This window comes from Arachis hypogaea, chromosome 9, assembly GCF_003086295.3.
Source record: "Arachis hypogaea cultivar Tifrunner chromosome 9, arahy.Tifrunner.gnm2.J5K5, whole genome shotgun sequence".
In the NCBI taxonomy this organism is placed as follows: Eukaryota; Viridiplantae; Streptophyta; class Magnoliopsida; order Fabales; family Fabaceae; genus Arachis; species Arachis hypogaea.
In genome coordinates this window covers 106,174,267-106,191,058 of record NC_092044.1, presented here as the reverse complement: position 1 = coordinate 106,191,058, position 16,792 = coordinate 106,174,267, and the positions used below count along the sequence as shown (strand labels likewise).

At 33.1% G+C, this 16,792-nt stretch overlaps 1 long non-coding RNA gene across 1 annotated transcript; it reads left to right on the top strand.

The window, feature by feature from the left end:
• The first annotated feature begins 10,943 nt into the window (after positions 1 to 10,943).
• LOC112711507 (uncharacterized) lies at positions 10,944 to 14,873 on the top strand. The gene is made up of 4 exons (XR_011866024.1): positions 10,944 to 11,740; positions 11,822 to 11,943; positions 12,055 to 12,181; positions 14,597 to 14,873. It is a non-coding gene; the product is annotated as an uncharacterized lncRNA (long non-coding RNA).
• The last annotated feature ends 1,919 nt before the right edge of the window (positions 14,874 to 16,792 follow it).

Genomic DNA, 16,792 nt, shown 5'->3' with positions numbered 1-16,792 from the left:
CCAAGAAGCATGGAACCATATTTTATTCCTATCACCAAGTCCCCATTCTTGGTTCATATGGTTCAGGAAGGGGATATCATTACAATTTCCCAAATGGTTCCAATCATGGTTCCAGAATTTCGGACCAATAGAAGCCTTCTTCCCGAAAGAAGCCAGCATGGCGTATGCATACTTCAAAAGCAAGTCATCATTTCTACAAGAGTACAAATTCATTTCATTTATAGCAGCTATGGGAATAAGCTGGATTATGACTTGGGAATATGATTCAGCAGCATATGAGGAATGTGCAAGCATACAATATTTAGTAAGAATAATAAAAATTAAGTGGTGGAACAAATATGATATAAATCTGCTAAGTAAAAGAGCTATTGATCAATGGTTAACAACATCACAAAAACGTCCGGCAATAACAGCCTCAAGCACCAACAATGAGCAAATAGCATATAAAAAAGAGACCCAATTCTTAGCACAGAAGCGACAAATTATGGCAGCATTAGCAGCAGCAACCTCAGAAGAAGATATCCAGAGCTCCCTGCAAGCAATACAAACAGTACCTCTTGGAGAAGACGAAGAGGTGCAGTCCAGCCCAGCTCATTATTATCAAGACTCTCAAGACCCATTTGAGATGTAAAAAGTATTGTATATGCAATAAATGTAAAAGCCCAATCATAAAGAAAAATGATCTTCAAAAAAAAAAAGTAAAAAAGTAAAAGTAAAAAGTAAAAGCAAACAGTGAATGTCGGCAAACAGTAAAAGCAAACAGTGAATGTCGGCAAACAGTAAAAGCAAACAGTACTGTCGGCAAACAGTACTCAAATAGTCATCATTTGGGGTCTATAAATACCAAAGGCCTCACTCATTCAAGGGCATCAAAAACTTGAATACTCAAGAAATCTCTCTACTCTTATATCTTCTTACTTTATAAATTCTCCAAGTATTTGTAATCATCTTCAAGAAGTGTATCAACTCTGCAAGCAATAAAAGTACAAGTTCATCTTTGTAAGCTTACTATCTTTCTTTCATTTATTTTCTCAGTTATTATTCTTATACCATGAAAGAGTTTTACAAAAGGCTTAGATCTTTAAAATTAGTTAGAAGAAATATGAAAACAAGAGTAATGGCAATAGATAGAAAAATAAGAGAACTAATAACTGAATCTTCGGAATTAAAAGTAGAAATAAAAAAGATGAACAAGAAAATAATCAGAACCAAAAAGCTTCTACAACAAATTAAAACCAAAAAATCAGTAAAAACCGCTAGACAAACTATCAAGAATAAACGCATTCATTATGTTAGAAGGATGCATTACTTACATGTAGAAAGCATGAGACAACTTTTAGAGATAGAATCAAGAATACATGTATATAACGTTCAAAGAATGGATGGCAATCCCCAACCTACAGTACCCGTACAAGATCTAGAATATCAACCTTTACAAGTTTTACAAGAAACAAATCAGCCTATATTAGCCCAACTATTACAAGTGGTATCAGAGCTTGCCCAAGGGGAAGGTATCTGATAACATTTATAAAGAAATTATTATTAACTGGATTTTTATTACAAATCTTCTTGATAAACCTCAAATATTTTATAGTTACAACTTTGAAGTAGCAGTGAGAACTGTTAATACGTTGGTCAGCCCAGATTGTAATCCCGGTTGTAAGTCCTAGTAAGGTAGTGAATCCGTTGATTAGCGAGGGTGGTCCCGTAACTCACAAAGTTCTAACCATAAAATGGCTAGTTTATTGAGAACGATGAGTAGTTTAAATCTAGGGAAAAATAATTCTTTAGTAATAAAAACAGATAATGATGAAGCTTCCACCTCTGGAACTAAAAATGAATTAGAAATAGCTAAATTAGAAGAAAGTTTTCATAATTGGAATATACCTATAATAGATAAAGATAAAGTATATAAAAAAAGAAACTTCTGGGAAGGAAAAAATTATGAAATTCATATGTTAGAATATTGTAAACCAGGAACAAGTAATAATAAGATTATTACCATCTTAGAAGAAGATAAATTGAAAGAACATAGTAGTAAAGGATATAACTTCATTCATATAGGATTAATACAAGTAGCAGTAAAACCTAATTTTAGAATAGGAATTAACCTGCCTATATTATTAACTTTAAGAGATACCAGATTCCAAAATTTTAGTGACTCATTAATAGGAATATTAGAAAGTAACTATCATGATGGACCAGTTTTCTTTAATTGTTACCCAAATTATGTTATGAATTTAAAAAATGAATACACCTGGCAAGCATTAAAATTACAAGTAAGATCTGATGAGACAATTATAAATGAGAAATATGATTCATTCGAAATAATCTATAGAATATATTATAAGATTACTAAGGTTAATTATGACTTTAAAGCATTAAGACAATCCTCAAAAGAAGAAACGATAATCATGCATGCAAATCTAAAAAGATCTAATATACAAACACCTAGAAGATTAAGACATGAAGAATTAAAAAGTAAAATGCCTGAAGAATGGATAATACCTGATGGTATTGAAGAACCACAAATACAAAATACTAGGATAAGAGAAATAATAAGAGAAGGACCTGATATTAGAATCAGAATGAATAGATCCCAATCATTAAGAATTCCTGATAATGTTGAAACTATTAGCCATAGAAATTCTATAGATAATTCATCAATAGGAAATATTGATGATATTGTAGGAATTGACAAAAGAAGGCCACATATAGCCACTGCTGTATATAAATCACCTTCAGAATTTGATCCACGAGAATCACAAGTTTTAACAGTAATTATAAAGGAAGAACCATTTGAGATTGATAAAGAGTGGATAAGACAAGATTTTAATGCTGATTATAATAAACCACTAAGAGATTGGTATTTCACCAACCATTCAGAAAATGAAGTCATTAGACTAAGAGAACTATTTTATGATTTTATGAAAGAAAATAGAATTAGCTTATACTTCTTTGACTGGTACGTTAATTATTACTCCAAACCCGATAAGAAATTATGTCCTTTAACAAAACCAACTGTTGTTTGGAAAACAAGCTCAGGATCAGTAATAGAATCTGAATATCCCCCAAAAGAAACTATTAAAATACCAATAGGAAAAGACTTAGAAGTTGAAGCAACACCCTATAAAGATAGTAATGCAGATGGAAACATAGAGAAAAGAGATATTAAGAAATTACATCAACAATTAAACTTTACTAATACCATGTTAGATATAATGAAAAATCAGTTAGGAAGAATGGAAAATATGGAAAAAGTTATTAAGGTAGAAAAACCCATAGAAAAACCTATATATAAATTACAAAGTTTAGATAATATTAGCTTAAAATCTAAAGTAGAAACAGAAGTTGAAGAACTAAAAGAAAAACTTAGAAGTATTAGTCTAGGAAAATTAACAATTAATACATTACAAAAGGAAGAAGAATTAGAATTAAATAAAATATCCTATAAAAGAGATTATCCTAAAACCAGAAATTATTATCCTAGACCATCACCAGTAGATGTAGGCCTAGAAGAGCGAACACAATTAGTACAAAATAGTTTTTCAGGATCAGACTTAGTAGAATGGAATATAGATGGATTAAGTGAACAAGCCATTTTAGATCAAATGTGTAATATGACTATGGCTGCAACTGCCTATAAGATGAGAAAAGCTTCTGATAAAGAAGCAGCAATTATGATAACTCAAGGATTTACAGGACAATTAAAGGGTTGGTGGGATAATTTTCTCAGCATCCAAGAAAAAGAATTAATTATTAATAGTATTAAACAAGAAGATCAGTCATCAGACGCTACATCCACATTAATATATACTATTATTAAAAATTTTGTAGGAGATCCCAGTATTTTTAAAGATAGGATACATACTCAATTAATGAATTTAAGATGTCCAACCATGTCTGATTATAGATGGTATAAAGATGTTTTTATGTCAAAAGTTATGATAAGAGATGATGCACATGCACCTTTCTGGAAAGAAAGATTCGTAGCAGCCTTACCAAAATTATTCTCTGAAAAAGTATTACAAAAACTACAAACACAGTTTGGGACCCAGATTCCCTATAATTCATTAACTTTTGGACAATTGCATAATATAATAGTACAAACATGTATAGAAGTATGCACAGATACCAAGATACAACAGAAAATAAAACAAGAAAGTGTCACGGGTAAAAGAGAGCTTGGCACTTTTTGTTATCAATATGGAATAACTCCTGAAAAAGCACCTAGTGGACAGTATAAAGTTAAAAAGAAAAAAATTTATAAAAAACCTAAATATAATATAGACAAACCCCTTTATTATGAACAGAAATATCATAAAAAATTCTATAAGACTCCTAAAGGAAAACCTAAATTTTCTAATAAGAAAAAACAAGTAACATGTTGGAAATGTAAAAAACAAGGACATTATGCTAATAAATGTACGACAGAACAAAAAATAAATAAAATAGAAAATAAAGAAATTAAACATGCTTTAACAGCCATACTAATCAATTCAGAATCAGAAGAAGAATCAAGTTATGAGGATTCTTCTAAAACTAAAGACTATTTTATACAACAATTAGACTTTATGTCAGAAGAAGAGAGCTCAGGAGAAAATAGTGGAAAAGAGGAACATGATAATAATAATTATTTAGGAATAGGATTATGTAACTGTAGAAACTGTGAAAAAACTGTAAATGTTTTAACTAAAGAACAAACTTCTACACTAGTCAAAATAATTGACAAGTTAGAAGATACACCATTAAGGGATGAGTTTATAAGACAATTAGCTGAATTAGTTAAAAAAGAAGAAGAAAGTAAGCAAGAAATAAGACCAATAGAAATAAAAGAAATTTATAATCGTTTTAAAAATCCACAAGAAGAAGTTTCCCTTAATTCTCTCAAAGAAGAGATAAAAAAGTTAAAAAGAGAAGTTTCAGAATTAAAACAACAAAATATTAATATGGACTACAGATTACTAAAAATAGAAGGAGAAAACATAATAAAAATACAAGAACAATCTTTGCAAAATAATAAAGAGACTAGTAATATAACAGTTCCCGAGAATTATATTAACCTAGGTACAGAAAATTATATAAATATTTTAACATTATTAGTAAGTCAAAAATGGTTCACTACCATAACTTTGATAGTAGGAGAAGAAAAATTTGATTTAATAGCTATGGTAGATTCAGGAGCTGATGTTAATTGTATACAAGAAGGATTAATACCCACAAAATATTATGAGAAAACTACAGAAAGAGTCTTAATGGCAGAAAATGACAAAATGACTATAGACTATAAGTTATCTAAAGCAAAAATTTGTAAAAATAGGGTATGTTTTGCCACTACATTCTTTTTAGCAAGAAATATATCTCATCAAGTTATATTAGGAAATCCTTTTACTTTATTATTATATCCCTTTAGTGTCGACATTGACGGAATAACTTGTACAAGAATCCCCAATCATCCTGTCCATTTTGAATTTCTCACAAGACCAAAACAACATGAACTCAATATGTTGCAACACCTATCTACCCATGTTAGTGTAATGGAAACAAAAGTAAGACAAATTAATTGTTTGAGTCTAGAGAAAATTTTACAACACTTACCGCGTCAAGTTAATATTATAGAAAGGAAGACAAGACAAATTAACTTCTTAAACCAAGAAGTTACACATAAAAGAATAGAAGAACAATTACAAACTCCAGAAATACAAAATAAAATAAAAGCAATTGAAGAAAAAATTAAAAAAGAATTATGTAGTTTAAATCCCACAGCTTTTCAACATAGAAAATTACATGAAATATCTTTACCATATGAAGATGGGTTTAATGAAAAAGATATACCAACAAAGGCAAAACCGATACATATGAACAAAGAGTATCTAGAATATTGTAAAAAAGAAATACAAGAATATCTAGATAAGGGACTAATAAGGCCTTCAAAATCACCCTGGAGCTGTACAGGCTTCTATGTGATGAAAGCATCTGAAATAGAAAGAGGTGCTCCAAGATTAGTTATCAACTATAAACCTCTAAACAAGGTATTAAAATGGATTAGGTATCCTTTACCAAATAAAAGTGATTTAATTAAAAGATTAAATAAAGCAAATATCTTTTCAAAATTTGATTTAAAATCAGGTTATTATCAAATTGCAGTAAAAGAGGAAGATAGATATAAAACAGCTTTTATAGTACCCTTTGGACATTACGAATGGAATGTAATGCCTCAAGGATTAAAAAATGCTCCAAGCGAATTTCAAGAAATAATGAATAATATATTTTACCCACATATAGAATTTACTATAGTATATCTCGATGACGTATTAGTGTACTCAAAAGGAATAAAGCAGCATATATATCATCTAGAAAAATTCATGGATATTATAAAAGAACAAGGATTAGTTTTATCAGAAAAGAAAATGAAAATTTTTACAACTAAAGTAAGGTTCTTAGGATATGAAATTTATCAAGGAACTATAATACCTATTAAAAGAGCCATTGAATTTGCAGATAAATTTCCAAATGAAATAACTGACAAAAAACAACTACAAAGATTTTTGGGATGTTTAAATTATGTAGCAGAATTCTTACCTGGTATAAGAGTTACTTGCGAACCTCTTAATAAGAGGTTAAGAAAAAACCCTCCTCCATGGACAAAAGAAATGACTTCTATAATAATAAAAATAAAAAATGCAGTAAAAGAAATACCTTGCATAAGTATACTAGATCCCTCGGCCAAATTAATTGTAGAAACAGATGCATCAGAATTAGGATATGGAGGAATTCTTAAACAAATACCTCCTAATAGCTCAAAAGAACAAATAGTAAAATATCATTCAGGAATTTGGAACCAAGCCCAAAAGAACTACCCCACAGTTAAAAAAGAAATACTTGCCATAGTATTATGTGTTTCAAAATTTCAAGAAGATTTATTTAATAAAACCTTCTTAATAAGAACTGATTGTAAAGCAGCTCCAAATGTTTTAGAGAATGATGTAAAAAATTTGGTTTCAAAACAAATATTTGCAAGATGGCAAGCCATTTTATCATGCTTCAATTTTACTATTGAACATATAAAAGGAGAACTAAATTCACTCCCTGACTTTCTTACTAGAGAATTTTTGCAGGGAAAGAATGGAGCAAAAACCAGCCTCTAGTGAAGATTATGGTCAACCTTTTGACCAAGTAAAAGAAACAAAATTACCTATTATCCCTGTACCAGCAAAACCATTATCATTAAGACCTATGACAATGTCACAGGTTGTAAAAGCATCATCATCATCATTACCTTCTAAGAGCCCTTCAATTACTACTAATAATAAATTTACATTATTACAACCATCAGATCTCTACAACACTCAACCTTTGAAAGAACAATTTCCTTACTATGAAAAGCCCAATCCTATTAAAATATTAACCATTGAAAAAGAGTGGTTCAAAAAAGACAGAAAAACCCTATACAAGACTATTTTTCCAAACACTTTCCATTACATTCCTATTAACCCACAAAAACCCAAAAATTCTATGAATTCATATTAGTAGACACTGGATCTATTGAATTAACACATTATAGAGACTCCAATACCAAACAACCTATTTATTCAAAAATAAAAATCATGAAAATATTATCTCTACAAGAATGGGAATTACCCCCATATCAGTCTAAAAACTTTTCTTTGAAGTTTGAACCTCAAAGCTATACCTATTATGATTACCAAGAAGCATGGAACCATATTTTATTCCTATCACCAAGTCCCCATTCTTGGTTCATATGGTTCAGGAAGGGGATATCATTACAATTTCCCAAATGGTTCCAATCATGGTTCCAGAATTTCGGACCAATAGAAGCCTTCTTCCCGAAAGAAGCCAGCATGGCGTATGAATACTTCAAAAGCAAGTCATCATTTCTACAAGAGTACAAATTCATTTCATTTATAGCAGCTATGGGAATAAGCTGGATTATGACTTGGGAATATGATTCAGCAGCATATGAGGAATGTGCAAGCATACAATATTTAGTAAGAATAATAAAAATTAAGTGGTGGAACAAATATGATATAAATCTGCTAAGTAAAAGAGCTATTGATCAATGGTTAACAACATCACAAAAACGTCCGGCAATAACAGCCTCAAGCACCAACAATGAGCAAATAGCATATAAAAAAGAGACCCAATTCTTAGCACAGAAGCGACAAATTATGGCAGCATTAGCAGCAGCAACCTCAGAAGAAGATATCCAGAGCTCCCTGCAAGCAATACAAACAGTACCTCTTGGAGAAGACGAAGAGGTGCAGTCCAGCCCAGCTCATTATTATCAAGACTCTCAAGACCCATTTGAGATGTAAAAAGTATTGTATATGCAATAAATGTAAAAGCCCAATCATAAAGAAAAATGATCTTCAAAAAAAAAAAGTAAAAAAGTAAAAGTAAAAAGTAAAAGCAAACAGTGAATGTCGGCAAACAGTAAAAGCAAACAGTGAATGTCGGCAAACAGTAAAAGCAAACAGTACTGTCGGCAAACAGTACTCAAATAGTCATCATTTGGGGTCTATAAATACCAAAGGCCTCACTCATTCAAGGGCATCAAAAACTTGAATACTCAAGAAATCTCTCTACTCTTATATCTTCTTACTTTATAAATTCTCCAAGTATTTGTAATCATCTTCAAGAAGTGTATCAACTCTGCAAGCAATAAAAGTACAAGTTCATCTTTGTAAGCTTACTATCTTTCTTTCATTTATTTTCTTAGTTATTATTCTTATACCATGAAAGAGTTTTACAAAAGGCTTAGATCTTTAAAATTAGTTAGAAGAAATATGAAAACAAGAGTAATGGCAATAGATAGAAAAATAAGAGAACTAATAACTGAATCTTCGGAATTAAAAGTAGAAATAAAAAAGATGAACAAGAAAATAATCAGAACCAAAAAGCTTCTACAACAAATTAAAACCAAAAAATCAGTAAAAACCGCTAGACAAACTATCAAGAATAAACACATTCATTATGTTAGAAGGATGCATTACTTACATGTAGAAAGCATGAGACAACTTTTAGAGATAGAATCAAGAATACATGTATATAACGTTCAAAGAATGGATGGCAATCCCCAACCTACAGTACCCGTACAAGATCTAGAATCTCAACCTTTACAAGTTTTACAAGAAACAAATCAGCCTATATTAGCCCAACTATTACAAGTGGTATCAGAGCCTGCCCAAGGGGAAGGTATCTGATAACATTTATAAAGAAATTATTATTAACTGGATTTTTATTACAAATCTTCTTGATAAACCTCAAATATTTTATAGTTACAACTTTGAAGTAGCAGTGAGAACTGTTAATACGTTGGTCAGCCCAGATTGTAATCCCGGTTGTAAGTCCTAGTAAGGCAGTGAATCCGTTGATTAGCGAGGGTGGTCCCGTAACTCACAAAGTTCTAACCATAAAATGGCTAGTTTATTGAGAACGATGAGTAGTTTAAATCTAGGGAAAAATAATTCTTTAGTAATAAAAACAGATAATGATGAAGCTTCCACCTCTGGAACTAAAAATGAATTAGAAATAGCTAAATTAGAAGAAAGTTTTCATAATTGGAATATACCTATAATAGATAAAGATAAAGTATATAAAAAAAGAAACTTCTGGGAAGGAAAAAATTATGAAATTCATATGTTAGAATATTGTAAACCAGGAACAAGTAATAATAAGATTATTACCATCTTAGAAGAAGATAAATTGAAAGAACATAGTAGTAAAGGATATAACTTCATTCATATAGGATTAATACAAGTAGCAGTAAAACCTAATTTTAGAATAGGAATTAACCTGCTTATATTATTAACTTTAAGAGATACCAGATTCTAAAATTTTAGTGACTCATTAATAGGAATATTAGAAAGTAACTATCATGATGGACCAGTTTTCTTTAATTGTTACCCAAATTATGTTATGAATTTAAAAAATGAATACACCTGGCAAGCATTAAAATTACAAGTAAGATCTGATGAGACAATTATAAATGAGAAATATGATCCATTCGAAATAATCTATAGAATATATTATAAGATTACTAATGTTAATTATGACTTTAAAGCATTAAGACAATCCTCAAAAGAAGAAACGATAATCATGCATGCAAATCTAAAAAGATCTAATATACAAACACCTAGAAGATTAAGACATGAAGAATTAAAAAGTAAAATGCCTGAAGAATGGATAATACCTGATGGTATTGAAGAACCACAAATACAAAATACTAGGATAAGAGAAATAATAAGAGAAGGACCTGATATTAGAATCAGAATGAATAGATCCCAATCATTAAGAATTCCTGATAATGTTGAAACTATTAGCCATAGAAATTCTATAGATAATTCATCAATAGGAAATATTGATGATATTGTAGGAATTGACAAAAGAAGGCCACATATAGCCTGTAAGACCCAGAATCTTTGAAAAGTCTTATTATGAGCAAGTCTCAAATCCTACAATTATTTATAGCCTTAATTTCAGAGATTATTTTATTATAGATAATTAAGGCAAGTTTTGATTTATTGGATTTGAGATAAGTTATGATTATTATCCAATTTTATAATTATTGGATTATTTTCTATACTTAAAGTATAAAGTTGATAGTTATGAAATAATAAGGATTTTATATGATTTGGATTAGATAAGTAATATTTTAAATATTATTACTGCTATTTTGGAAAATGAAGAAATTAAGTATATTATTTCTAATTTTTGGATTTGGACATTTTATTGAAAATAATTTGTGAAATTGATGAGCAAATAGTATTTTCTATGTACAAATAGTGTTGGATTTAATTTGGATTTCAATTATTATATTATACCCAATTTTATTTGAAATTACCAAATTACCCCTAAACCTAATTTTGCCTAAACCCTAACCTAGCTACCTTTTTCCCCCCAGAACCCAGCAGCTATAGCACGCACAGTTTCCTTTTGTTCTTTCTTCATGAAAGAAAGGAACAGAAGCAAAAGAAAAACGAGATAGAGGGGAGAAAAGGGAGGCGGCGCGGTGGGAGTCACTGCCACCGTCGCCGCCGTCGTTAACAAAGGGGAAGGGAGATCTGAACGAGAAGAGAGTGAGTGACGCGAGGGAGGGAGATGAGGCTTCGTTGCCGTCACGCTCTGCCGCACGCAGGGAGCGCCGCCGTCGAAGCCATGCCCTGCGTCCCTGCCCGGTCGCGATTCTGCCACTGCCAACTCTGCCGTCACTGCTTCCATAACCTCCAACAGCACTGCTGTTGTCGACGATAGAGCCGCCGCGAAGAGGAGGAAGGGTGCTGCTTCAAGCCTCGCCGCCATCGCTGCTCTGAAAGGGTCTGTAGTGGTCGCCGTCGAGCATGACAGGTGGATGCGAAGGAGAACTCGCGTCTGAGACTGGGAGGAGGTGGGGATCCGCCGCTGTCGCCAGTGGAGGCCACTGCTGTGCAACGGACGTGTGAGAGGGAAGCAAGATGAATCCTCTCTGCTTCTGGTGCTCTGGTCTGCCGCCGCCGCCGCCGCCGGGATCCTTGGGCGCTGCCATTGTTCTTGTCGCCATTAAAGAAAGCTAACTGCTGCTGCCATTCAGATCCGCCACAGTCTCTGTCGGGAGCCACCATGGGAGCCGTGGAAGGAGGGGTTTCTGCCACCTTTGAAACTCCACTACTGTTGTTGTCATGGCTGCCACGCCTTTGGCTGCCGGGATCGGTATTGTGGCCACCAGAAACTGTTTTTCTTGGTAAGCGTTTGGTTTCCGAAACCCCTTAAAGTTAGTGCCCTGATACATTTCGTTAGAGATTATGAGATTTTGGTTACACAGGGTTGAGTTCCGATAAATGTGCATCGAAACTAAGGTGGTTGTTGAGCCACCGGAGCTTTCTGCCGCTACGGGGCTGTTGTCAGGTCGGTTCGGAGTCGCAGTTGTTCCTTTGTGTTATTTCGGTAAGTAAGTATATTTCGAAAGCCTCGCGTTAGTATTCTATTGTGTTCGGTTAATGAATACGAGTTTTGATAACGTGGGGTAGAGTCCTGATTATTGTATGTTACGATTAGTGTTGCTATGGTTGTTGCGAACGTGACTGGGAGCTGAGGTTTTGGCTGCCGGAATTGTGATTGTGGATTTCGAGTTGAGACGGAAAGGACTCTGTGAGACGTTTGGGTTATGGATTTGCGTTTTGAGGTAGGGGCGCTTTCCAAAAACTATGTTTTATGTATTGGAATTATTACATATGGATACTGATGTGAGATATTGTGTATTTGGTGATTGTATCTGCCTTATGTATTATTTGATTGACTTGAATGATTATGGATGTTGGTTTGGTTGAGTTGTTGTGTGGCTTTGTGAAATGTAATGTTTTGAGTTGATTCTTTTAAAGCTTTGAAATCGGGTTTAATCCGTTGTGAATGGAATTGAGTTGAGTTGATTTTCTGGACAAGAAAGTCGAATGCACTTTTGAATTCAGCCTGGTTTATTTTAATTGATTTGGTTTTGGACAAATGATTTGTTATTGAACCGCTTCTTTAAAGCTTTGGAAATGAGTTATATCGCTCGATATTGAGTTGATTTTGAAATGGTATCCTTGAGATACGCCACTGAGGCGATTGTTGGATTTAGCTTGCTTTAAATTGATTTCTGGTTTTGAGCTGTTGAAAAGGAATGAGAAATGGTTTAGTTGGGACCCGAACCGGGTGGCAAAAATCCAGGTTTTAGGGGAGGTGCTGTCGAAATTTCTACAAAATCCTACACTTGTTTGTAAGGTTATTTAATAAGGGTTGGATTTGAGAAATTGTATTATTTGATTTTTTTTTAAAAGAAAATTTATGTTTTCAAGCTTAATTTATTTGATGAACCTTATACATTGAGTTCGGCTTATTTAGAACTGAACTATTTTTACCGTTTGAATCACTGAAGGAAAGAATGATGTTTTAATATTGATTTCAATATAAAAAGGAGTTTTAGTGATTTTTAAAGGAACCTAGACTTTTGATTGAGTAATCAAGTTTGAGGCATTTTGGAAGAGTTGGAAAAAATGGGTTCCAAAAAGAAACCTGAAAATGGTTTGATTCAAATGAACCGGTTCCGTTTCAAATGAGTTGATTTTTGGACCGGGTTGGAACTTGTGATTTTGTATGATCGGTCTTATAATAAATTCAGTTTTATTTACTTGAACCGAGGATTTATGATTTTAAGAGTTTCAATGAATTTTAAGGAATTTATATAAGTTGACCTTCCCTAAAGACTTGGGACTCTGCCGAGAAACTTTTGTTATAAAATCCCATTGTTGGATGGGTGATTTTGAATGCTTTGAAATAAATCCTTAACTTGCCATGGTTTTGGAAGTTTTGGAAAGAGAATGCCGAGAGTGGCTCTGTTTTAAAAAGGAAACTCACTTTGAGTAAATTTGGCTTATGAGCCTGAGATGATTTAAGAAACGAGATTTCTAAAGCCAAGGCTGAAAAGAGTTGAAACTTGATTTCAAAGTGAAATGAATAGAGAAAATGATTTATGGCTTAAATGCCAATTTCATGAATTTGATGATTTTGAATGTGGAAGTGCTGTTTTGTTGAGAGCCGGATTGGCTGTGTATGTTTATACATATTGATTGGTTCTGGATTGAACCGTGAGCCGGAATGGCTGTGTATGATATGAATATTGGCTGGTTCTGGATTGAACCGTGAGCCGGATGGCTGAGATGGATGTTGATCCATGATTGAGAATGAAAGCATTTATGCTGAGATATTGATAAGTTGTGACGTTTGCACTTCCACTATCGGAGTTACGAGTTTCCCTGGGTAGTAGCAGTGGCTAGCCACCACGTGCTCCAGGTTGAGACTTGATACTCTTTTGACCCTATGTCATAAGTGTGGCCGGGCACTGTGAAAGACCCGGATGAGCTCGCCCCCGTATATATTCACCAGTGAGGGTGATGGATATAGATCATGATTATGATCAAGTTATGACGAGTATAACTCGAGTTGGGGATGCATGACAGAGGGACAGTCCAATGGTTAGCTACCAGGACTTGTCGGGTTGGCTCTATAACCGACAGATGATATCATCAGCCACTAGGGACAGGCATGCATCATATGCATCTATGTGACATTGTTTGGGTATGCATATTGTACTTGGTTTGCCTATGTGATTAACTGCTAATTGTTCTACTTGCAATATCTGTTTGTTTGTGTTTGCATCTTCCTACTTGTGTTTGCTTCTGGATCTATGTTGGGTTGTGGTGGATTGGTTGTGGTTGGATTGTTTGGGCCTAGGGCCGTGGTTGAATGAGATGGACCGATGGTTGATTTCGGTTTTGTGGTTCTGGTTTGGAATGAGATATGAAAGGTTATTTTGGTTCAGTATAGATAAACCTTTTTGAAATGCTTTGATGTTTTGAGAATTGAACGGTTCCTCTTTCAGAAAAGATTTCTGACTTTACTTTTATTGTAAACTGTTGTTTTTGAAAAGAGGCATAAGATGGTTAATAATCACTGATACGGTTTATCTTCATGTATCCTATTACAGTAATTCCCAAAAACCCTCTACTGAGAACCCTTTCGAGGATGATGTTCTCACCCCCTTACATTTTTCCCCTTTCAGGATTTGGGCGCAGAAGTTATGAAGAGTTTATTTAGTTGTTGTTGTGATGTTCTGTATTGCTTTAGATTATTAATTATTGTACCCTCGCCTTTATCTTGATATATTCTATAAGAGGGATAGAAATTGTATTGGTTAATGTCTGTAATATTATTTGTATATGTATGTATATATATGGATGTACTCTTCATGAGTTTTTGTAAGATGTATGGTCTCCTTGGATGTACGTTATCGAACGAAAGTATTTTTGGGAGCGGTATTGCGGTTTAAAGTTTTTAAACAGGCTCATATTTTAGTATAAAATAGTATAAGTGTCGTCGTAATGTCCGAGTTATCAGAGTTGCGCAGCCGGAAGCGTGAGCTTTGGTAGTTAGGGTGTTACAATATGGTATCAGAGCAGTCCTTCCTGTAGAGCCTGAGGAATGGACCAACTATGCTTCAATTGCATACTCTGAGCGCTTATCATGTATTAGGTCTTGTCGAATGACGAGAATTAGAGCTTTATGCACATGACGGTCTATTGATTAACGCTGTTAGTCTTGCATTGCATAATTCTTGGTATTAAGTTTGGCCGGCTTAATACTAGTGAATTATGTACATGAGAGCACTGATGGGTTATCATAGGCGATATACGAGTCTCGAGTAAAGCGAATCGCGGGTTTTGGGAACGTTGGAAACTATTTCTCGAGGCTATTCAGTTGTGTGTTTTGGATTTTGTTCGAGTCGACCTGTTCTTTCATAGCCTAACTTGAAGTTCTTGTTTGCTACTTCCCTTGAAAAGTAATTTGATGTTTCCACTCTATTTCTCTATTCATATGCATTCTTGTTTGATCTCAATTGCATATGCTTGTTTGAAATCCTTGTTGCATCTGTCTTTCTCTGTTTGAGTCCTTCCCAATTCCAATATTCCTTGATATAGCTTTGAACTTGTCTTGACGTGCTGTGACTTTTAACTCCGGGTTCTGATTTCATTTCTTTGAGAAATTGTTGATTCAGTTTTTCTCTTACTTGACAGTGATTACAGCCAATTTTGAGATTTTATAAATTGCTGTTGATTAGATATATACTTTTCTATATATGAGACTTTGAAATTATTTATACAGTTTAACAACTATTTCTTGCTAATATCTTGCCTGTACTTTTACTGGTTTACACAATTGCACTTACTTTAAAAGTAAATTTGACTTTCTAGTAATTTTACTATAGTTCCAATGGACATCTTTAATTGATTGTGTGTTTGGATATTTTTCAAAATTTTGGAAAGGAAAGCTTTTTCACTTTTATCCCAGTTGAGTCTCATTTGATAAGCTTTACTTAACTTATTTTGAATTGAGTTTGATTTAGCATGCTATAAGATTTATGCCCTTGTTGTTCTTTTGAAGATGTTGGACTCATAGCTTTCTTCTTATGAACGGACTTATTCTCTATTAAACCTTCCATCCATATGAATGTCATACTTGACTTTATTTTTAACTAATTTCTTACATTTTGTGAACATTACCATTGAATTTGGTTTTTCCGATCTTGTGAATCCCATTCTTATGTGAGTTAGTTTGATTTGTTTCAAAATAGTGCATCATTTATATATCCTCTCATTATCTTTACAAAAGTTTTTAGTCAAAGATTTATCCTTGAGAAATTACTAATGATTGAGTTGTCTTTTCCTACGACTTTTCTTTTGGGTCAATTGGAAGCTTGTTGGATGTTTCACGACTAGTGAATCTTGTTTGAACTACCTTGATTTAAAACCCTCTTTTGCATGGCTTGACTCTTTTTAAGTACATCCTAATTTTCTTGAATATCCTTCTGAGATGGTGATTTCAAGTATACTTTGGATTCTTGTTTCGGACTTTTTGAACTTTTGAATTCCCTTTGAAAAGGTTCGACACTGAATTTATTTTTCTGTTGCTTGATTAAGATTGAAACCATTGTTCAATTTTGACGAAATTAATTTAAAGTTGGCATACGCTATTTTAAATGAAATTCTGAGAAGTTTCCTTGCTTAGTGAAAACCGGTTCGTTTGTAACGCACCACTTATTTCCTTTACCAAATTGTAAGCAAATTGGTGTCTCGGAGTTTCTTTTCAAAAAAAAAAAAGTTTAACTTCCTCTTTCAGTCTCGCTATAAATGTTATACACGCTTGTTTGAATATGGACTTTGATGATTTTTGAACAAGCATTTGATTCTTCTTCCGAGTT